This window comes from Eptesicus fuscus, chromosome 16 (assembly GCF_027574615.1).
Source record: "Eptesicus fuscus isolate TK198812 chromosome 16, DD_ASM_mEF_20220401, whole genome shotgun sequence".
NCBI classification, from domain to species: domain Eukaryota; kingdom Metazoa; phylum Chordata; class Mammalia; order Chiroptera; family Vespertilionidae; genus Eptesicus; species Eptesicus fuscus.
Window position 1 is genome coordinate 640,194 of NC_072488.1, and position 24,312 is coordinate 664,505.

Below are 24,312 nucleotides of genomic sequence, written 5' to 3' on the forward strand. Positions count from 1 at the left end.
AGAGCAGGTGGCCGGGAAGGTGGTACCGTAAACATCGCAGACTATTGCATTTCTCATGAGGAAAGACACCGTGCTCACCACACAGACAACAGGACGCCCACACACACATGCACACATGAGTGCGCACACGCACACACCACACATATGCACACACGCGCATGCACGCACACAGGAGATGAATTTCTGTGTCTCCAGAAGGTACGTGATCCAGATTGGCTTGCACGTCATTTAAATATTTTCCCTGCAATGGCGAGATGCTGTCACTCATATAAAGAAAAAGCCAGCTGCGTTGTTGGATCCGCTTTGCCGCCCAGGGTCCCGTGGTGTGTTTGCCATCGTCCTGCACGCAGGCCGGACGGCCCCCAGGACCTCTGCTGGCCCTGGCCCCGCCCTCGCCTGGGACACCGCCCGCGTCTCTGGCTCCTGGGTGAGCAGCCCCACAGCTCCCTGAACTGCAAAACCTGGTGGGAACAGGGATGGCACCGGCCCTTCTGAGCCTCTCTGACCTTTGTGTGACCTTCACTGGACGCCACTGGTCAGTGCAGAAACGTCAGGTTTAGACATCAACAAGTTCAGTAGAAAGAGTCCAGTATTATAATCAGCATTTCACATGCACCAGAGACCAGACAAAAATACCAGATTTAAAAGGTAAAAACCAGTGCTAGCCAGGCCAGCAAAGCCTACATGACATGTATACACATACGTGTGCACATATGAGATTGTAAATATGAAGCAAAATGTCGGCTCTTGGGGAAACTTTCAGAGTTCGATGTCAGGGCCATTGCAGTGGTGGCGTCCCCGCAGCAGCCTGGCTCCCCGTGCTGCTCTTCCCACAGGGAGAACTGGGGACAGAGGGAGATGTTTTCTTCTCAGCCCCAAAAAGGAGGCATAACCTCTTCCTCATCCTCCATCTCCCTGCCATCCCCTGGTGAAAGCTTTTCCCCTCCCACCGGGTCTTCCACCTCCTTGAAGCTCCTGGACACAGGAGACAGGAGGGACATTTCACACAAACAAGGGCCCAGTGCGAGGCCCCTACTGGCGACCCTGGCCGGGTGGCTCAGTCGGTACACCGTCCCCCACACCAGAAGGTGGCAGGTTCCATTCCCCACCGGCTCATACCTAGATTTCGGGTTCGATCCCTGGTTGGGGTGCCTACAGGAGGCAACGATAGACATTTCTCTCTCCCTCTCCCTTCCTCTCTCTCTAAAAAATCAATAAAGCGTATCCCCGGGTGAGGAATTTTTTAAAAAGCCTTTACTGGCTCCTCGCTGCTCGTGATAAAGATCCAGTCGAAGTGGAGTTGTGCCGGGCACTGGGAGCCTGGCTGCTTTCCAGGGCCGGGCCCTTTCCCAGAGCCGCTGCTCTCGGTCCCGGGGGACAGGCCGCGCTGCAGCCAGAGAGCCCATCATCAAGCAGGAACTTAATAGACAGACGGGAAGTCTGCTGCCCTGACCGCAGACCATCGGGACTGCAGAGGGAGCCCTGATGGGAACCGCCCCCGGGGACGCGTGCAGGAAGGGGACGGACTGGGGGTCTGTGAGCGCGTTTCTGCCACAGCAGCTGCATGATCTCAGGCGCGTCATTCCTGTCCCCAAGCCTCGGTGCTCTTGTTTACAAACGACCAGTAATATTTATTCTTTTTTTTAAATACTAGAGGCCCAGTGCACGAAATTCGTGCACTGGGGGTGGGGGACAGTGTCCCTCAGCAGGCCTGCACCCTCTCGCAGTCCAGGAGCCTTCGCTCCCTGTCTCCCCACCACCACTGCGCTCGCCAGCCATGAGCCCGGCTTCTGGCTGAGCGGTGCTCCCCCTGTGGGAACACACTGACCACCAAGGGGCAGCTCCTGCATTGAGCATCTGCCCCCTGGTGGTCAGTGCATGTCATAGCAACCAGTCGTTCTGCCATTGGGCCGAAACCGGCTCTCTGACATCCTCCAAGGGGTCCCAGATTGTGAGAGAGCGTAGGCCAGGTGGAGGAACCCCACTGGTGCACAATCGGGGCCGGGGAGGGACCACAGGAGGGCTCCAGGGCATGTCCGGCTCATGTTACTCAGTCCCGATCAGCTGGACCCCAGCAGCAAGCTAACCTCCCGGTCGGAGCGTCTGCCCTCTGCTGATCAGTGCACATCATAGAGAGCAGTTGAGCGGCCTTAGCATATCATTAGCATATTATGGTTTGATTGGTTGAATGGCCAACTGGTTGACTGGACACTTAGCATATTAGGCTTTTATTATATAGGATATGTTTGTGGATTTCAGAGAGGAAGGGAGAGGGAGAGAGAAAGAGAAACATCAATGAGAGAGAATCATTGATCGGCTGCCTCCTGCATGCCCCCTACTGGGGATTGAGCCTGCATCCTAGGCATGTGCCCTTGACTCAAATCAAACCCGGGACCCTGCAGTCCGCAGGCTGATGCTCTATCCACTGAGCCACACCTGGTAGGGCTGTAATATACATTCTTAATCACCACCGAGTTGTCCTAAAGACGAAGGAAGGCTGGAGAAGGTGCATTAGATACTGGAGCCGGTTTCATGAGCTCTGAGCTGCCCTGTGAACAGCAAAGTGCATCTCCCTGCTGCTGTGAAAGCAGCTGCAAGGTAGTCGCACCCCCTCCCGGCCCCGGGCTGGGCCCTGGGTGACTCACTGTGGTCCATATCTCACTGTTGCTGCGAGGTGATGAGGTGATGCAGTCCCCGAGGGCTGGGGGGAGCCAGGCTCCCCGCATCCCAACTTGCAGCAGCAGGGGGTGCCCCTGAGGGCTGTCCTCGCCTGCCCCTCCACCCTCACCCCGCCCTGCTCCGCCCGCCCCACCTGGGCGCTGACTGGGCCACCCAGCAAGGTGAGTCTTCAGGGCTGTTGGCCCACATGCCGTTGCATTTTGACTTGATGACACGTTCTGAGAGCCAGAGGTTTGTCATCGGCCAGGGACCCAACAAACAAATGAGCACCTGGGTTCCCCAAACCCGCTTGGTGGGAGGAGCCTCACGGAGGAAGGGCTCACAGGAAGGCTGGGCTCCAAGCTGTCCGACCTGAGGCAGCGCCGTCCTGCCCACCAGCGGGCTCGCAGCGAGGTCAGCCCCGCCCTGGGAAGCACGTGAGGACCCCCTCCAGGCTCCGGCTGAGCTGGGCGTGGGTAAGGAGACTGAGAAACTAAGGGGTCCGTGGGAGCAGGCGCCCGCCCTCCCGGACAGGCCCTCCTGACCTGCGAGACCTGGAGACCTGGCCTCAGGCCCACGCTCAGCCAGAGGGAGCAGCCATCACCCCTGCACAGGGCCAGGAGGAGCAGGCATCACCCCTGCACAGGGCCAGGAGGAGCAGGCATCGCCCCTGCACAGACCCAGGAGGAGCAGGCATCGCCCCTGCACAGGGCCAGGAGGAGCAGGCATCACCCCTGCACAGGGCGCTTCCTGGGGGCAGGGCAGCCTCCGCCGAGCGAGAGGAGAAGGCCAGGATGCATGAGCCGGAACCCTAAGTCAGTGAGCGGGAAAGTACTAGAGCAGGAGAGAAAAAGGCAAGAACAAGTGCTAGCTATAATGTTAATCCTCTTCAAATTCACTACTTAGCAGTCTTGAAATATCAACAGCTGTGCGTGTGTCTGTGCGTGTGTCAGTATGAGTTTGTGAGTGTGTGTGCATGAGTGTGTGTGTGTGAGTGTGTGTCTGTGTGAGTATGTCTGAGTGTGTCTGAGTGTGTGAGAGTGTGTCTGAGTGTCTGTGTCTGAGTGTGTGAGTGTGTCTGAGTGTGAGTGTGAGTCTGCAGAAGCCTGAGGCATGTGATGTGGAACCACGTAAGGTCCGGGAGCGGCAGCACACTGTGGAGATCAAGGGGCGTCAGGGCTGACTGTAAAGCTGTGGTCACCAACTGGTCCCGGCACAGACAAGTCTAGCAAAGAACCGAATAGAAAGTTCCGCAGCAAATGCATGCAAATGTGGACGTTTGATTTCTGACACAGATTACACTTCGACTGCAGTGTAGAAAGAACAGCATTTCTAAAAATATTTGTAGGACAATTTCAAAAAAATATAAAAATCAACCTTTCTCCTAACACACACACACACTCACTCGCTCACTCACACATCCTTTCTGCAGGTGAGAGGAAAACTGGGATGCTCTCTGAGAGAATGTTCATACTTCTGGGTAAGTCCGGCTACTTGAACACTCCGCGGATGCACCATGGTAAATTCGCTGCAGTAAAACAGGAAACTTCGACTCGTGCAAAGACACCATTCACAGCGCAAACAGATAAAGCACCGGCATACAGAAGGCATTTCCAATGCATATCACCTGGAAAACGAACAGAGAGACTCCGCAAATCAGTGAGAAAGGGGAAGACTTTGAACGGGAACTTCACTAAAGCAGGCAATCCAGTCCTAGCCAGTGTGGCTCAGTGGATAGAGCATCGGCCTCTAGACTGAAGGGTCCCTGGTTCGGTTCTGTCAAGGGCATATGCCTGGGTTGTGGGCTTGATCCTCAGTAGGAGGCATGCGGGAGGCAGCCGATCAATGATTCTCTCTCATCATTAATGTTTCTATCTCTCCCTCTCCCTTCCTCTCTGAAATCAATAGTTAATTAATTAATTAATAACGCACCTGGAGGGAAATATTTGTGCCGGAAAACAACCCTGAAGGACTGTCCCTGAAGGCACCGGAGTCTGAGGCTCAAGCAGAGCAGATGCCAGATGCAGGACGCGTGGGGGGAGAGCTGTCTCCGGAAGAAGGTGTGCGAGGGAGACATGTCTGAAGAACGTATGATGACAGGTTTTCTAAAATAAAGACACAAAGCAGGAAAGACGCAGGATGTGAGACTGAGACCCTGAAGTGCGCCCGCCATGGTGGGTAACGAAAACACGCATGCACCTCCCCGGGCATCACTCAGTGCGGCTGCAGGACGTGAGGTTCAAGGAGACCATCTGAGGCGCCTCCAGAGGGGAGAAGAGATCCAACACGAGAAACAAACTCCGGCTGACTCACACTCCTCCATGGCCGCGTGATTCACTCTTCAAAAACACAGTGTACTTTAAAATATATATGTTTTTATTAACATCAGAGAGGGAGGGAGAGGGAGAGAGAAACATCAATGATGAGAGAGAATCATGGATCGGCTGCCTCCTGCATGCCCCACACTGGGGACTGAGCCTGCAACCCGGGCATGTGCCCTGACCAGGAATTGAACCGTGACCTCCTGGTTCACAGGTCGACGCTCCACCACTGAGCCACGCCGGCCGGGCCAACAGTGCACCATTGCAAAGGCTGGAAGACAATGCTGCGTGATCCAGGAGCCGCTCTGGCTGTGCTGGTGAATTAGTTACCTATCAATCATCTCATGCCATCTCCTGACCCTGCGTCAGCTCCCCCCACTGCCCAGGTAGCTTGCCTTAAAAAGCCAGTGCCTTCTTCTCCTTGACAAGCTTTCCCCTCCAAAAGGGGGTGTAACTCCCCGGCCCCCGCACTTCACCCCGAGTCCGGTCACCACTTCTGTCCCCAGCAGGCCCTGCCCCTGTCCCTGCAACCACGTGGCTCCTGCACGCTGGCCTGGGACAGATTCGGGGCTGGGATTGTCGAGGGGTCTGGCGGGGCCGGGCAGAAGTGGAGAGAAGTGGACACGTGGAGAAGCTGCTCAGTGTCTCTCCTACTCAGCCTGGGCGACGACCCGTCTGGCCAGCTGGGCCTCGGCGAAGTGATGTTCCGTGACTGGCTTTGTTACTCTGCTTACGCGGCAGCGGGAGACTGGTTTCCAGGAAGTGGCTCGGGCCCTCGCTGATTTGGCTCAGTGGCTAGAACGTCAGTCTGTGCCGATGTGCTTCTCTCATATCAATGTTTCAATGTTTCTCTCTGTCTCTCCCCCTTCCACTCTCCTTAAAAATTAATGGAAAAATATCCTTGAGCTGGGAGGAGGTCCAGGGGGGCAGAGACCTGAAGGCCAGCAGGTGTGGATCATGGAGGGGAGGAGAGTGGAGGGCATGGTCTAGGACCAGTGGTCGGCAAACTCAGTCAACAGAGCCAAACATCAACAGCACGACTGAAATTTCTTTTGAGAGCCAAAATTTTTAAACTTAAACTTCTCCTAACGCCACTTCTTCAAAATAGACTGGCCCAGGCCGTGGTCTTTTGTGGAAGAGCCACACTCAAGGGGCCAAAGAGCCGCATGTGGCTCGCGAGCCGCAGTTTGCCGACCACTGGTCTAGGGGCTGTGGGAGTGGCGAGTGCTGAGGCACAGGAGCGAGGGAGGGAGAGGGGGGTGCTCTCTCCCCAACAGCAAGGGGGCACCTCACGGTTCCACAGCTTCTGTCTCATCTCACGCTGCTCACTCTGGGTGCACTGTTCAGGAGACCCATCAGGACGCGCTGGAGCCGTCACGTGAGAGGTGACGGGAACCGTGGCTGTAGAGGAGGCGGCAGAGACGCTGAAGAGCGGAGAGACTGGGAAACGTTGCCAGGAAAACGGCTGGTTCTTAGAGATGGAGGGGAGGAAGGGTCAGAGGCATTCTTAACGCCCATGACGAGGATTTCATTACAACCACGAGGAGGGCTGACGTCTCCCGGACGCTGGCTGTGGGCCAGGCACTGGGCACTGCTGCCCTCACGTGCTGCTTCCCGTTTCTTCTGGAACGTCCGCCTGCAAGACGGCCCGTTCTTCCCCCCACGCAGGGTGAGGACAGGAGGTCTTGGCCACGGCGTGCATTAGAGCCGGGATGTGCACCACACGGGGCGTTAACATGTTCCGCAGTCACGTGGGCACAGCCAAAGGCGGCGGCTGCTGGGCTGCCGACCAGAATGAGACGCCCAGGCCCATATGTCCCGGCGTGAGGGGGACAGACCTCCTTTCAAAAATGCTGTCCCACTTTCAGAGCATGTGTCAGACCATATGTCCACGTTTATGGTGAAGGAAAGATGGCATTCACGTCTTTAATGAGGAAGCAGCCCGAATCCCGGGGAACGGCTCCTGAATGGAAACTACTCCTCCTCCTCCTCCTCCTCCCCCTCCTCCTCCTCCTCCTCCTCCTCCTCCTCCTCCTCCTCCTCCTCCTCCTCCTCCTCCTTCTTCTTCTTCTTCTCTCTCTCTCTCTCTCTCTCTCTCTCTCTCTCTCTCTCTCTCTCTCTCTCTCTCTCATCTCTCGCTAATGGCGTTCCCTCGGGCCAGCGCCTGCAGCAGCTCACGGAACAGGGCCAGACGGGCCGGCGCGGCCCACAACGCCACGCACTGGCTGGCTGGGAGCCACACCAAAGCACTTCTGTTGACTCCATTTCCGGTTGCTTCTTGTTGTGTTTCTTACGTGATCCATGTAATCAGCCTTGGAATGCTGTTCAGCTGATAGCCTTGTAGCCAGATTGGATTTCTCTTAAAGCAGAATTTTCAGACTATCTCGCATCCGTGGCAGTTCTCCTCCTCCTGCCCGCGGGCTGGCTCACACACATGTACACAGAGCTGCGCGTGAACAAGAATAAAGGGCAAGGGACGCTCGAGTGGCTCTCACTCCAGTGAGTCACACGTGTCTTGTCTCCCATAAGGAGCCCCTTCCGTGCAGGAAGGAAACAGCCCCCAGAACAGCTGTCAGCCAGCAAAGCACGGTCCATCCCGCCGTTTCCCTCCGAATCCCGAAGGTCGACATCGAATAGCAAGAGGCAGTCATATTGCCTAACGGGTCCCAAAGTACCAGGGGGCACGTTGACCAGCCAGGACATACGTGCTCACATGAAGACAGGACCACCACACCGTCGTCAGGCCACTGTGCACCGACTCCAACACGAGGGTTATGAGCGGCTCCAGCGGTGCGTTATGATGTGATAAATGTGCATCTTCCCTGACGGAGCCTTTCCTTATTAAAGGCAAGTTAAAACCCTGAGAGAGATCGTCTAATTGTAATATCCGATTACAGGATGACATAGATCATCCAAACCGGCTCCCTGGGTCTCACCTGCTCATTAGCATTAGGACCAGAAGCCGGGCTCCCATGGCCTCCTCACACCTAGCGGAGCCCAGGCGGGCGGAGCCTGTCGCTCGCACCTGCACCGCGCACCCCTCTGCATCGGTTGGTGCCACCCGCACCCTCTGACGCTTTTGTTGTTGTTTTAAATATACTTTTATTGATTCCAGAGAGGAGGGGAGAGGGAGAGAGAGGGAGAGAGAAACATCCATGATGAGAGAACCATGGATCTGCTGCCTCCTGCACGCCCCACACTGGGGATCGAGCCCACAACCCAGGCAGGTGCCCTGACCGAAAATCAAACCCAGGACCTCTTGGCCCACGGGATGATGCTCAGTCCACTGAGCCACCACAGCCGGGCGAAGCTTTTGTTAACCACTGTGTGGATTCCCACTGAGTGCTATTCGCACACGTACCGTGCGGAAATGCATGAAGAGGTATGTGCGCTGTCATCTGCTGGGGGTTTGGGGTTCGATTCCTGGGTTGCAGGTTGGGTCCCCAGCCCCAGTTGGGACTCCTGTGGGAGGCAACTGGTCAATGTTTCTCTCTCTCTCCCCCCCTCTCTCTCCCCTTTCCCTCCTTTCTACTCTAAAACAAGCCTGAGAACAAGATTCTCAGGTGAAGATTTAGAAAAGGGCAAGAGGCTCCTCGAACCATGTGTGTTGAAGTATAAGAGTGGGCACAATTCATACCATTTTCAGAACTTACATATGAACCCTTTTGGTTCGTTCCTTCTTGTTCTGTGCTTCCGTTTTCCTAATGTGCAGGGCTCCGTGACGCCCACTTAAGGTCTGATGGGTGTTCTGACTCTGGCCCCTCGTTCTTGGGCATCCAGATACACCGTTCCTGTCGTATCGATGCTGTGCTTTCTCCTCGTCGTCATTTCCACTCGGCTGTCCATGCGACAGGACAAAAACAAGCCCCATCATGACCTTGAAGTTCTGACGACCATGTTGTGTTTAGCTGGAGGAGGCGAGCGATGGGAGAACGTGGCTGTGTGAGCGGCAGGCCTGGGACCCAGGGGAGCTGTGAGTTCCTGCAACTGTGGGTCTGAATCGGGGCCAGTTGTGTCCCCAGGGGGATTTGGCAATGTCTGCACCCACTTCTGGGGGTCAGACTAGGGCAGGGGTCCTCAAACTTTTTAAACAGGGGGTCAGTTCACTGTCCCTCACACCGTTGGAGGGCCGGACTATAGTTTAAAAAAAACTATGAACAAATTCCTATGCACACTGCACATTTTATTTTGAAGTAAAATAACAAAACGGCAAGAACACCTGCATGTGGCCTGCGGGCCGTAGTTTGAGGACGCCTGGACTAGGGTGTGATGCTTCAGTGGACCCCTGCCCTAGTCTGACCCACAGATGCTGGTAAACACCCCACAGCGCACAGCTCATCTCTAAGGTGACGGACTCCCTGGCCCCACCTGGCAGCAATGGTGAGGCTGAGATCCCAGCCGGAGAATGCAGGCGGAGGTTGTGAGCTTTTTTTTTTTTTTTTAATATATATAAATATATTTATTGATTTCAGAGAGGAAGGGAGAGGGAGAGAGATAGACACATCCATGATGAGGGAGAATCATGGATTGGCTGCCTCCTGCACGCCCCACAATGGGGATCGAGTCCACAACCCAGGCCTGGGCCCTGACCGGGAATCGAACCGTGACCTCCTGGTTCATAGGTCGATGCTCACCCACTGAACCACACAGGCCAGGTGCATTCTTTTTCGTATGTGATGATGACACTGGTAATTTCACCTCCTTCAGGGGCCTCGGGAGTTGAGGTGTCTGCCCTGCCCACTCGAACCCATTTACCCACTTCATGTTCCCGTTGCCCAGTGATTGCAGAGAAGCCGTTTGCAATCTTGTCAGGAGGCGGAAGGCTCCGTGCTGGCAGCTGAGCGTTCACGTTTAGTGCCCGCATCGCCTGAGAAACAATGGTGCAATCAGCAAAGGCCTCGGAGGCACGCGGGCGAGGAGCCGGGAGAGCACTCGCAGGTGCGCGGAGAGCCGGCCGGCAGATGCTCCAGCATGTTGTGGCGCTTGCATCGCTTTCCCCAAAGGCCCAGGGTCAGAAGAAGCATCCTCAAGGTTAGACCAGGGAAGAAGGAAATAAATTTAAAACATCACATCGGTATTGGGGGGGGCGGGCATGACCTTTGCTCTATCCGATGCAGACATTTCAGAAGAGAACTGCCCAGTGTCCTTTCCCACTTCTTTTTTAAAAATATGTATTTATTGATTTCAGAGAAGGAGGGGGAGAGAGAGAGAGAGAGTGAGAAAATCAATGATGAGAGAGAATCATGGGTTGGCTGCCTCCTGCACGCCCCACACTGGGGATCAAGCCCACAACCCTGACAAGTGCCCTGACCGAGAATCAAACCTGGCCCCTTCAGTCCACAGGCTGACACTCTACCCACTGACCACGCCGGCCGAGCCTTTCCCACCCTCTTGGTGGAGGAGCCCTGATGCTGCCCATGCCCCCCACGCCCCCCCACACACACACACACCGCTTTCCTGTAAGCCAGTCGTGGTCTCTGCCCCCTCACCTGTGGTGGGTTTAGGCCGAAGCACCTGACACGTTCCTGCCAATCACGTTCCTGCCAATCAGGTTCCTGCCAATCAGGTTCCTGCCAATCAGGTTCCTGCCAATCAGGTTCCTGCCAAGCGTGTCTGAGAGGCCGTGGATGTTTCTAACAGGAAGTGTGGTCTTGCTTCGGCTGAGGGACACCAGGCGGGTTGGCTCTGTCCTGCACGGGACACTGTCTTGTCTGGACGCAATGCGGGCAGGCCCCGTCTCGTGGCCGGGAACCCAGTGCCCCCATGGCCGGCCAGCAGCGAGAACACGAGCACGGGTGCCCGACCAGTCGGTCCCGATGGCGTGGCGGACACGCCGAAGCGGCCGCGGTGAGTCGTCCTACTCTGACCTCTGTCGGTGAGGGTCATGCCGAGGCCGGTTTGAGCGCGGCTGGCATGTACTTGCCTTCAGAAGACCTAACTGAGGGAGTCACTAGTTTTCCACGGGGCGGGGGGGTGCACCAGCTTCTTTACTGCAAGAGGCCACGCTGGAGTGAGTAGACACTGGTGCAGTCCTTTCTGTGCCCCAGGAGGATCCAGGGGCTGGGAGGGGGGTGGGGGGCCTGGCTGGCTCTGTCTTCACACGTGTCGTCTGGGTTCTTGAGCAGCTTGGACTTGACCCCGGTGGTATCGTGAGGGCTGGGGCCGCGGCTGCACTATTGTAGCGTTAATGACGTGGGTGGTATTTGTTTAACAGTTCATCTCCTGAGTCGTGTTGGAAATGCAAATCAAGGCACAGTGACCTATAACTTCTCACCCACAGTCAGAGCAGAAAGCACGGGACCGGGGGAGCATGATGCCGAGTGAAATAAGTCAGACAGGAGAGCTAAGACCCCGTGACGTCACTCATCTGTGGGCATAAACTGAAACCATGGGCACAGACAGCAGTGGTGGCTGCCAGCGGGAAGGGGGGGATGGGGGCTGATGTGAGGTGACAGGAGGGGGTGGGCTTTGGGTGATGGGCACACGGTGCATAGAAACCCACCCCTGAAACATGTATGTTCATGTTGACCAGTGTCACCCCAATAAGATTGAGAAAAGAACTTACTCTGAAAAAAGTAAAAGGATAGAAAAGACAGGTAACAGCAAACATTAACAAAACGTGGGAGAGGGCAGAAGGCTCCGTGTTGTTGGGAGGGACCCGAAATGCCACAGCCGCTGTGAACGCAGCCGGGCAGTGCCTCGGGGTTTAGACACGGCGTTACCTACAGCCCAGCCGTGTCCCTCCTCCGTGCAGCCCCGGGGGAATAAACACACGCCCAGGCTCTACCCTGGACTCGAAGGGCTAGAATGGCTTTTTTCACAAAAGCCAAAAGTCAGAAACAGCCCTGGTGCCCCTCCTGGCACCCTGTCCTGGCCCAGTCCGTCGCAGGCACATCCCAAGCCCAGCCCCACCCAGGACCCGGCCTGGTCTCTCCAGAGAGACCCCCTGGTGCGTGAGCATGATGCTCTCCTCCTCTGCTGCTCCTTTTATTTTTGTCATTTTATAAGCGTCAGGCTGTCTCTTACACGGCTGTCAGGTTCATAAAGGGGTGCCACCCTCCCTCCCCATCGCAGCACCCAGCAATGGGATAAGCCTGATAATCCTATCCTATATAATAAAAGGCCAATATGCCAATCAACCGAACGGCGGGACGACAAGTCGCTATGACGTGCACTGACCACCAGGGGGCAGATGCTCAATGCAGGAGTTGCCCCCCCTCCCCCCCCCCCCCCCCCCCCCGGTGGTCAGTGCACTCCCATGGGGGAGCTCTGCTCAGCCAGAAGCCCTGAGCCGGGATGTGCTAAGGAAGTCTGACTGACGACTTAGGCTGAAGCTGTCAGTCAGACATCCCCTGAGGACTCCCGGACTGAGAGGATGCAGGCTGGACTGAGGGAACCCCTCCCCCCCCCACCCCCCAGCGCACGAATTTTGTGCACCAGGCCTCTAGTGAGGTAATAATTAACAGCCCTTGAACCATTCGTGCCTTTCATCCCACTGACCCTGGGGATGGCCAGGCCGGCCTGTCCCCCGCTAACATCCCCCCCTTCTCCATGCAACACGAAAAAGTCCCACTGAGCTCAGACTGACAGTGCAAATTTCTATTTTTAAAAAATGTGTTTAATATATTTTTATTTTTATTGATCTCAGAGAGGCAGGGAGAGGGAGAGAGATAGAAACATCAATGATGAGAAATCATGGATCGGCTGCCTCCTGCATGCCCCTCACTGGGGATAGAGCCCAAAACCCGGCATGTGCCCTGACCGGGGATCCAACGGTGACTTCCTGGGTCATAGGTCGGCGCTCACTCACTGAGCCCTGGCAGCCGGGCTTTAATTTTTCTTGACGTAAGTGTTTTCCTACGGGCAGTGGGGGGTGGGGACAGGGAGCGGGGCCCTGGCTGTGGCCGGGCGGGCGCCCTGAAGCTTCCCCGAGCAGGGAAACTCCTTTCACACCCAGAGTGTTTGTTGAGGGCGATTTCTAAACAAGCCTCGTATGTTCCCACAGAACGCTGATCGAAAGTAACGCCTACTGCTTCCTTACTTCCATGTAGAAAGGGCAAAACCAGAAATCCTTGGTGCAAATGATAACGAGGAAAGAAATCAAAGGAGCTCAATTCAATGGGGCACATTTCTACTCAGGGCACTGAGCCGTTATGGGGAGCGAGGCAGCTTGAGGGAGATGTGACCCCTGTTCCTCGGTCCCCACAGTCAGGGGCACAGCCGTGGCCGGACACCTGACCCTCAGGGCACGGGAGCCCCCTGAGCCCGGAGGCTGGAGGGGAGCAAGGACAGGCGTGCTCCCTGCGCGCAGGGCACAGAGAATAGACACGGACACGGTGGCGGCGATGCGTGTGAATCGAAGAATTTCTCGGGCCCGGCAAGGGCGGCTCAGTGGTTGAGCGTCAACCTAGGACCCAGGAGGTCAGGGTTCAATTCCTGGTCAGGGCACAGGCCCAGGTTGTGGGCTCGATCCCCAGTGTGGGGCGTGCAGGAGGCAGCGGATCCATGATTCTCTCTCATCACGGATGTTTCTAGTTCTCTCTCTCCCTCTCCCTTTCCCTCTGAAATCAATAAAAATACTAAAAAATAAATAAATAAATAAAATCTAAAGCCCAGCTGAGGTGCCTCAGTGGTTGAGCAATGACCTATGAACCAGGAGGTCAGGGTTCGATCCCGGTCAGGGCACAAGCCCGGGTTGTGGGCTCCATTCCCAGTGTGGGGCGTGCAGGAGGCAGCCGGTCCATGATTCTCTCTCATCGCTGATGTCTCTCTCCCTCCCTCTCCCCTCCTCTCTGACGTCAGTAGAAATGTCTGTCTCTAAGTGTGGACATTGCTGGTCTCGCCCCCGCCCCTCTCTGCCGGAGGTCCCGGCCCACGGCTGCAGGCCACGTGGCACTCGTTTGTGTCCCTTAGGAGGAAGCCGGTGGCAAGCTTTTCTCTTTGTCGTGGGGGGAGGGGGGAGACGCGCTTCGGCTCTCGGCTGGGGTGGCCCCGGGGCGCGCACACCCGTAAAGGTCCATCAACCCGCTCACGTGAGGTGAGGTCCGCTGTTGCTGGGTGGGTACCATCTCGGAGCCATTCCAAGTGTGATTCCCGCCCGGCCCAGCCCCCTTGGCCCCGTTCCCTGCGGCTTGGATGTGACTCGAATCCGTCAGCCGCCCCTCTGACTGCGGGTACCTGGGCCGACGTGCGGCAGTGGTCGCTTTGCGTTGATTGCACACATACCCGTGACTCCCGCTTACCAGCTCTGCTCTTTCCCATCTAGCATTCGGGTAGAGATGTGTTCCCTGTGGCAGTCACCGTGGGAGAATCCTGTGCCCAGGTCTCGGGGTCTCTGCTGCCGAGGCAAACACGCCTCAGACCCCATCCCTGCCTGTAAAGCGGACCCTCCGCATGGAGCCCCATGAGCACAGCTCCCTGGGCTGTCCCCAGGGCTGTGTGAGGCCAGCAGGGCAGGGCAGGGCGGGGCAGGGCAGGGCAGGCAGACGGAGGCCAGGGCCGCAGAGGGGGTGACGCTGAGGGAGCGAGGGAGGTACAGAACTTGAGTGACAGATGTGGAGGCAGGCCAGGGCTGGGACAGCCCCCCCCCCCCCCTCCGCCGCCCCAGCCTGCCAGCGAAGCCATGGGGCCACGGGATGGCACCCAGGTCTTCCCGCCGTCAGACCCGCGCCTCACCCTCGCCCCAGTGCCCACGCTCTCAGAGTTCCCGCTGGCCAAGAGCCAGCGAGAGCTTCCCTCACTCCCCTCACTTCCGGCCCTGAAGGGTGAGCGAGGCCTCGGAGAGCTTCCCTGCATTCACTTCCGTCGTCACCCATCTCACAGGCGAGGAGACTGAGGCCTGGAGGGGTGCCCTCCTTGCTCAGGGAAAGGCCGCCACGGGGGCTGGTCTGCTCTGCGGTGGACGCTCAGCGGGGAGCTCACCCATGTCCGGCCTCGCTCCGTCTAATCTGTGTGGGATTGATTTGTTTAATGGACACATTCCACCGTGGGAATACCAGCGGGCCTTTCAAACGATCGATAGTCCATCCAGGGAAGATGGCTCCAGAATCAGGACCGGGAACCACCTGGGCTGTGAGGCTCCTGGGGGGCCCCTGCCGTCTCAGGCCCGCCCACCCCGCTGACTGTTCAAGGGCATACAGGGGCTCTCAGCCCTTCAGACCCCCAACAACGGGGCAGCGGGCCCGAGGCAGGCTGGGGCAGGAACAGGGGTGCCCGGCCAGCCTGCCTGCGTGGCTGGTGGGACACCCCTGAGCCTGACACTCTGTGGTGGGCCCAGCCTCCCTTCCCAGGCAGCAGGTCCGGGAGGAACGGGATTAAACCACGGGGAGTGGAGCCGGTCCCCGGAGGCCTGAGGCCTGCGTGGGACTGTGGTCTTGCCCAGCCCTGCCTTGGCCTCCAGGAGCCCTGGGCCGGAGGGTGGTGGGTCCTGGCACCGCGCCCTGCCTGCCCCCTGGGGACCCCGCCGGCAGATCTGAGTTCTACGTTGAGCAGAAAGAGCTTGAACACACTGGCTTCGGTTTAATTTAGATGGAAGGTGACATGTGCTGCCAACATGGACGTCAGTGTCCTGGAGACAGAGGAGCCAGGTCCAGTGACCACTCCCTTCACAGCAGGAGGAGCGAGTCCACATGGGGTTCCCCACAGGGGCTCCCCGCAGAGGAGGGCTCCCCCGGCCTAGGAGGGCTCCCCCGGCCTAGGAGGGCTCCCCCAGCCTAGGAGGGCTCCCCGGGCCTAGGAGGGATCCCCCGGCCTAGGAGGGCTCCCCGGGCCTAGGAGGGCTCCCCCGGCCTAGGAGGGCTCCCCGGGCCTAGGAGGGCTCCCCGGGCCTAGGAGGGCTCCCCCGGCCTAGGAGGGCTCCCCGGGCCTAGGAGGGTTCCCCCGGGCCTAGGAGGGTTCCCCCGGCCTAGGAGGGCTCCCCCGGCCTTAGAGGGATCCACGGGCCTAGGAGGGTTCCCCCGGCCTAGGAGGGCTCCCCCGGCCTTAGAGGGCTCCCCGGGCCTAGGAGGGTTCCCCCGGCCTAGGAGGGTTCCCCCGGCCTTAGAGGGCTCCCCGGGCCTAGGAGGGTTCCCCCGGCCTAGGAGGGTTCCCCCGGCCTTAGAGGGCTCCCCGGGCCTAGGAGGGTTCCCCCGGCCTTAGAGGGCTCCCCGGGCCTAGGAGGGTTCCCCCGGCCTAGGAGGGCTCCCCCGGCCTTAGAGGGATCCACGGGCCTAGGAGGGTTCCCCCGGCCTAGGAGGGCGCCCCGGGCCTAGGAGGGCTCCCCACACCTAAGAGGGCTCCTCAGCGCGGCCCCCACCCTGGGAGAAATGCATCCTTCAGCCCTCTCGTCCCTTTCTGGTGTGGACAGGGAAAGGGGTCTCCCCCAACCAGCAGGCCATTGGTGCGTCTGGGGAACAGGGATCCTGTGCGCCTGGAGGGGCCAGAGGCAGCTGCCTGGGCTCCGGGACCTGCTCCCAGGGCAGCAGGAGCCTTTCCGGAGAGTTCCCCCCGTGACTCGGGCTCTGCTTCTGCTCCACTTAATGGAGGTCACAGACAGCGGGAGGGGGTGCCAGGCCAGGCGCATCACCATCGCCATGGAAACGGCAGCTGGTCACCGCTGTGCTGACCTGCCTGCACCCCTGGAGGTCCAGCTCTGAAGGGGTGCCCGTGGGGGCCCCCGGGTGGCCTGGCCGCTGGCAGTGAAGAGCCCAGCTGGCAGAGGCTGCGCCCGGCTGCTCCTCCTGGGGCGGGAGGGCGGAAACGCTGACTCAGGCGCTTCCTGTGTGAGCACCAGCCCCCTCTCCTCACGGCGATGTGTGCGGGGGGGGGGGGGGGGGGGGGGGGGTGCGAGGGCAGCGGCCCAGGAGCAGGTGGGCTGGCGGGTCGGGGTCTGGGCCTGCAGCAGCAGCCGCCCTGGACCTGAGACAGACGCCTCCCCGACCCACCTCCTGGCACTGGGGATCAGAAACAGCCCAGGCTCACCGTGTGGGGGACACGCTACATCAGCTGCTCTGCCACCCTTCCCAGAGGAGCAGGGGCGGCCTGGAGCTAGGGGGGTTCGAGGGCAGGCGGGGGCCGGGCGGCAGAGCTGCGAGGAGGAAACCTCGGACTTCTCCCCTCGCACCAGTGGCTAGGAGGACGCGATGGTTGTCCTTATTGCCGTGGCTGCTATCCATGCTCTGAGCCAGAGAATCTTGGGCCCCCCTGGGCATGAGCAAACGGAACAGGGGACCTCCCTGCAAGGGGTAAGGCCGGGCAGGGGTGGGGGGCCTGGAGCCGCCTGCCCAAGTGCAAGTGTTTGGAGGATAAAACAACCAGCTTTCCTCCATTTCCTGCACCTCTGGCCACGGTCTTTGCACCGGTTAGGCAAGCCCACCCGCTGAGACAGGAGCTCACTACCAGGCTAGCGGCCCCCTCTGTGTAGACCAGGGTCTGGTCCTGTGGCTTGAGGACATTGCCTCACATCTGTGAATCTCACCTTTTTCCATCTGCAAAATAAAATAGGGCTGAGACCGGCTCATCAGGCTCCTGAGGAATCAAGTGAGAGTCGTTTGAAAGTCCTCAGTGCGTGGCCTGGTGCGCGAAGGACACTCAGGACAGGAGACTGTTGTGGCGTAGCCGCTGCCGCCACTCAGGTCCTCACTGTGGCACTGAGAGCTGCGTTGCTGGCTTTTTCCCAGCCGTAGCCACGTCGCTGGAAGCCCCTGAGTGAACAAATGGGATTCCTCACGCGCAGAGCATCGGAGTCTTCAGCCGAGACCTCCTTCACGCTCCCATACCGAACATGGCTCCCTCTTCAGTCCACGCGTCCTCCTTCCTCAGGACCCTGCTCTGTCACAGTCCCTCACCCTCCTCATCGCCACCCCTCCTGACAGCTACTCAGTGAGCACCTGCTCGAGTCCTCCCAGCAGCCGTGCGCTCTCCACCCCACACTCACTTCCCATCGCTGTCCTGCCGCCGCCCCAGAGCCTGGGGTGAGTCTTGGCTTCAGACAGGGCGCCTGGGCGACCTCAGGGTGAGGAAGGCTGTGCAGGGGGAGGGTTCTCAGCAGAGTGTGAAGAGATGGGCTGGTGCCCGGCCAGTGTGGTTCAGTGGTTGAGTGTTGATCTATGGACCAGAGAAGGTCACAGTTCGATTCCCAGTCAGGGCATAAATCTGGGTTGTTGGCTCGATCCCCAGCGGGGGGCATGCAGGAGGCAGCCGATCAGTGATTCTCTCTCACCACTGATGTTTCTATCTTTCTCTCCCTCTCCCTTTCTCTCTGAAATCCATAAAAAATATACTTTAAAAAAGACAGATGGGCTGGGGAGAGAGCACAGAGCCAGGGAGGCGAGGATGCAGAGGTGAGCCCCAGAAACGCTGGTGCTCAAGGGCCTCGTGTAGGAGGTGGGCACCCAGGGGTCTGAGAGGGAGGTGAAGCAGGAGTCGAACGTCCTGGGAGGCAAGAGAGCTCTGGGGAAAGCTCTGCTTTTTCTGCTGGGGAAGCGCTCCACGGCGTTGCGAGGGCAGGGGTCATGGTTTATGTTGGCAGCAGCTATTACTGAGTCATGATGGGCAGACGCCACATGGAACATACAAAGAGGAAGTGGGCACCACGTGTGTCTACTCGATTAAAAAGTGAACTTTGGAGGGCTAATGTCAATCCTACCTTATGCAGGTTGTATCTTCCAGTCCCTAGTATATAACTTGGTATGTGTAGGTTCTCATAAGTATTGTGTGGTGAATGATTGGGTGAGTGGATGGATAGTTACTTTGTTGGCTGGATTGTTTGGTGTATGAGTGGATGGATGGGTGGTGGATGGGTGGATGAGTGGATGGATGGATGGATGGATGGATGGATGGATGGATGGATGATGGATGGATGATGGATGGATGATGGATGGATGATGGATGGATGGATGGATGGATGGATGATGGATGGATGGATGGATGGATGATGGATGGATGGATGGATGGATGTGTGGATGCATGGATGGATGGATGAATGGATGGTGGAAGGATGGATGGATGGATGGATGGATGAATGGATGGTGGATGGATGGATGGATGGATGTGTGGATGAATGGATGGTGGATGGATGGATGGATGGATGTGTGGATGCATGGATGGATGGATGAATGGATGGTGGAAGGATGGATGGATGGATGGATGGATGAATGGATGGTGGATGGATGGATGGATGGATGGATGGGTGGATGGATGGATGGGGTGGATGGATGAAGAAAATTGTGAGTGCACATGTACCCCTTCAATTTCTAAGAGTGGCTAGTGAGATGAGTGGTCAATATTGAGCACACACACTACAGGTGAGGAACTGGGTAGAGATGAATAAAATACAGGCTTCCAGTTTGTCCCAGAATCCACCAGCCTAACAAGTCTTGTTTCATTGAATTTAAGTTTCCTGAACCCTGAGCGGCCACACCCTCCCTGTGTGAGCACCAGGCAGGCTCTCAGCTGCTCTCTTTTCAGCCCCAGCCACGCCTGCAGCCCAGACCCCTCAGCCACCTGCTTCCTGGCCTCCCCATCAGGCCAAGGCCACCACCAGGCTTCGTCCTCAGTGCGGAGAGTTGAGGACATTTCATCGGGAGCTGCCCTGGGCATGTGGCCTGATTCCCTCCCCCGCACCTCCCACACAGCCTCCTTCTCCATCACCATCGAAATAGGTCAGGTCTGGCGTGGGTTTGCCCTCCTTGCCTGGAGCGTCTCTCTCTTGCCTCGAGATATTAGCCTCATTCTTCTGCCCACCAGTCCTGGCTTGGTCCTAAAAATGAGCACTATCCAGACATGTCAACCATCTCATCCAAATCATCTCCATATGAGCCCATGGGGGCACAAGCGGAATGCACACACTTGGAGGTGACCCCTCGTCAGTCCCCTCCCACGGAGGCTGGAGGGGGTGTGGCCCACAGCATGAAAGGGACACTGTCACCCTCGGTTCCCACCGCGCAGGCCTCTCTCCCTGGCCTGTTGTAAAGCAGTTACTCTCTCCATACGCAGCCCAGTCTGGTCCGCGGCCACTGTCTTCCAGGGCCACATGGCAGTGCCCTCAGGCCCCAGCCCTGGGGACCTGCTGACCCTCCTGCTCGGCTCACCCCTTCTCCCGCACCCCAGCCTGACCCACGTCCTCCCTGGGGCCTGCGCCTCTGCCCTGGGAACTGGGCCGCTCACCCAGCACTTTCCACTCAACCAGACGCCTGCCCATGCGGCTCAGGGAAAGGCTGAGCCCGTCTGATGATTTTTGACCTGAATATGGGGTCTAAAGCCATTTGTTCGTTTAAAAATAGTCATTGCTATTAATGAGAGGATCTGTTGGCTACAAAGACAGACTGCCGGGAGGGGTCTGGGGAGACGGCCTGCGCGGTGAGGGGCGCTGTCCCCGCCGCCATCGCCTTCCCCGCGTAGCACGGAGACGGAGCCCGCGGAGGGAAGCAGGTGCAGAGCAGGACTGGGCACTACTCCGAGCCGGCCCGACCAGTCTTTCCCACCTCTGCTCTCCGATTCCTCATCTTGTAAAATGACGCGGTGGCTGAATTCTTCCCATGGGCTCTTCCCTTGGACGTGGCGTGATGACGGCCGCCAGCCCCTCAGAGCACACGTGCTGGGCTGTCTTCCGACCCTGGGAGTCCGTTCTGATTGGGTGGTGGGTCCCCCAGCGGCGATGCCCTCAGGAGCACCCAGGTCAGCACCTTGTGTGCGCGGAGGTGCGCTGACCTCTGACCCTCTCACCTCCTTCCATCCAAACACTGGCACGAAGGAGCAAGGACAGTGCCAACCCATCCCGTGGGTAGGAAAACCAAGGCAGAGAAATGGAGTGGCCTCCCCGAGGTCTCTGTGGGGAGCCACAGCCTCACTGGAAGTCACTCCACAGTCCTTTCTGTGGGGACTTACTTGTCAGACAGGCTCAGCCTTTCTCTGAGCTTCAGGGCAGGGGTCTGGTTGAATGGCAAGTGCTGGGTGAGCGGCCCAGTTCCAAGGGCAGAGGTGCAGGCACCAGGGAGGACGTGGGTGGGGCTGGGGTGCAGAAGAAGGGGTGAGCCGAGCAGGAGGGTCAGCAGGTCCTCAGGGCTGGGGTCTGAGGGCACTACCATGCCGGCCCTGCTGATCTGGGGCCACAGCACCCCCTCCCAGCGATCCGCAGCCTCGAGCCGCAGGGAGCTGTAAGTCGCTCAGGGGAGAGGCACCTGGGCCATGTGATCATTCTTCGATGTTAGCTACAGCCATCCGCCTCACCTTACTCATTGCTACTTCCCATGCCTTCAGAGGTCCCTGTCCCTGGTTGAGGCCGGGAGAGGCCAGAGAAAGACTCGTCCTCTGCCCGTGGCTGCCCATCTTGTGACCCGCAGCCAGGACCAAGGAGGGTCCTGAAAAAAGGGAAGTGACAAGCACCCTGACATTTCACAGGTGTTATCTTAGGTGCAAAAAGACAGTAGGCTTAGTGAGGCTCGAAGTGGGCCTTTGTCAGGGCAGATACTGGCCTAGGACAGGCCTACCCACCATAGATGCTCTTTAATTAAAAAAGTTTAATATCAATGGAAGGACATACCATGTTCATGGATTAGAAGAATCAACATCATTAAAATGTCCATACTACCCAATGCAATCTATAGATTCGATGCAATCCCCATCAAAATACTAATGGCATACTTCAAAGACCTAGAACAAACTCTCCAAAAGTTCATCTGGAATAAAAAGACCCCGAATAGCCGCAGCAATCCTGCGAAAGAAGAGCAAAGTTGGAGGGGTCGGCCGCAGTGTCGTGCTGTGGGGAAGAGGGACGGATTTGTAAACCCCAGAGTGAGGTCCTGCCTACCTGAGGCTGCTGGGGTGCAGAGACCCCGGGGGAAGCACCATCACCATGTCTGACCAGGAGGCAAAACCTTCACCTGAGGACTTGGGGGACAAGAAGGAAGGAGAATACATTAAACTCGAAGTCATTGGACAGGACAGCAGTGAGATTCGCTTCCAAGTGAAAATGACAACACCTCTCAAGAAACTCAAAGAATCTCGCTAAGACGGGGAGCTCCAAGGAACTTGCTCAGGTTTCTCGTGGAGGGTCAGAGAATTGCTGATCATCACACTCCAGGAGAACTGGGAATGGAGGAAGACGATGTGAGTGACGTTTATCAGGAACAAACGGGGTCATTCCACGGTTTAGGCCATCTTTTTCTTTTCTTTTCCCTCGATCCTTTTTTATTTTTAAAAATAGTTCTTTTGTAATGTGGTGTTAAAATGGAATTGGAAACTGACCCTCCCATCTCTCTAAAACCTCTGGTAATTTGAGTTCCAGTGCCCACTACTCATTATTGCTGGTTTTCATTGTGCTGATTTTGGCGATCAAGCCTCTGCCTCCTCCAGATCGCCCTCTCCTTTTGACATATCACGTGTGTGCACGGGGAGGCCCCCCTTTCAGGACGGGGCGTTTTCAGGCTTGTGATAAATAAGGTCGCCAACGAAGTGTTCACAATGACTTCTAATTGGCCCTGGAGGCCTAGCGTGTGGTTGCTTCACTCCTGGACGAGGACTTTTGGTGGGAGGTGGGAGTTCTCAGAGAACTGCACTGTGGGAAAATGACCTTTTCTCAGCTTGAAGCTACTTTTAAAATCCGAAGGTCTGGACCAAAAGAAGAGGAATATCCGGTTGGAGTCAAGATGACAGATGAGGTGAGAGTAAAGACTAACTCCAAAGATGGCTTCACCGCAGAGAAAGCATTTTAAGAGTAAAGAAAAATCTTTACTCTTAAAATGAAGATCCCAGAAGAGTTTTAATTTTCATTAGCAGTTAATAAAGTTATTCATGCAAAAATAAAAAAGTTGGAGGGATCACAATACCAGATTTCAAGCTATACTACAAAGCCACTGTTCTCAAAACTGGTAGTGGCACAAGAACAGACATATAGACCACTGGAACAGAACAGAGAACCCAGAAGTCGACCCAAGCCAGTATGCTCAATTACTATTTGACAAAGGAGGCAAGAGCATACGATGAAGTTAAGACAGTCTCTTCAATAAATGGTGTTGGGAAAATTGGACAGATACATGCAAAAAAATGAAACTAGACCACCAACTTACACCATACACAAGAATAAACTCAAAATGGATAAAGGACTTGAACATAAGATGGGAAACCATAAAAATCTTAGAAGAAGCCATAGGCAGCAAAATAGCAGACATATGTAGGAATATCTTTACTGATACAGCTCCTAGGGCACTGAAAAGTAAGGAGAAAATGGGACTACCTCAAAATAGAAAGCTTCTGCATAGCAAAAGAAACCATCGACAAAAAAAAAAAAAAAAAAACAAGAAAACCCACTGCATGGGAGAACATTTCTGCCAATGTTATCTCTGATAAGAGTTTCATCTCCAAAATTTATAGGGAACTCATACAACTTAACAAAAAGAAGATAAACAATCCAATCAAAAACCAGGCAAAGGGACCTAAATAGACACTTTTCGAAAGAGGACACACAGAAGGCCAAGAGACATATGAAAACATGCTCAAAGTCACTAATCATCCGAGAGATGCAAATCAAAACAACAATGAGGTACCATCTCACACCTGTCAGAATGGCTATCATCAACAAGTCAACAAACGACAAGTGCTGGCGAGGATTCGGAGAAAAAGGAACCCTCGTGCACTGCTGGTGGGAATGCAGACTGGTGCAGCCACTGTGGAAAACAGTATGGAGTTTCCTCAAAAAACTGAAAATGGAACTCCCATTTGACCCAGTAATCCCACTCCTGGGAATATATCCCAAGAAACCAGAAACACCAATCAGAAAGGATATATGCACCCCTGTGTTCATAGCAGCACAATTTACCATAGCTAAGATCTAGAAACAGCCCAAGTGCCCATCAGCAGATGAGTGGATTAGGAAACTGTGGTACATCTACACAATGGAATACCACGCTGCTGTAAAAAAGAAGGAATTCTTACCATTTGCAACAGCATGGATGGAACTGGAGAGCATTATGCTAAGTGAAATAAGCCAGTCAGAGAAAGGTAAATACCACATGATCTTACTCATTTGTGGAATATAATGACAATATAAACTGATGAACAAAGATAGAACCAGAGTCATAGAAGAATCGAACCTATGAGGGAAGGCGGGGGGAGGGAGGTGGTAAGAGATCAACCAAAGGACTTGTGTGCGTGCATATGAGCATAACCAATGGACACAGACAGGGGGCGGGGGAGGGAGAGGGCATGTGCGGGGTGCGGGGTGGCGGGGGGCAGCTGGGGAGAGGAGACTTATGTAATACTTTAAACAATAAAGAATCCTTTCAGGTGACTTTAGGTCTGACTTTGCCAGGCCGCCAGGCAGGCCTCCCCTGAGCTGGTCAGGTTAGCACGTGGCCCC

The 24,312-nt window shown here is 56.5% G+C and overlaps 1 protein-coding gene and 1 pseudogene across 1 annotated transcript in view; one reads left to right on the top strand and one right to left on the bottom strand.

Moving 5' to 3' along the window:
* The window catches only part of EIPR1 (EARP complex and GARP complex interacting protein 1), a 277,183-nt gene that overhangs the window by 105,736 nt on the left and 147,135 nt on the right, over nt 1-24,312 (bottom strand). The gene's annotated exons all lie outside the window — the stretch shown is intronic.
* LOC103283182 (small ubiquitin-related modifier 1-like) overlaps nt 21,811-24,312 on the top strand; it is a 33,181-nt pseudogene continuing 30,679 nt past the window's right edge.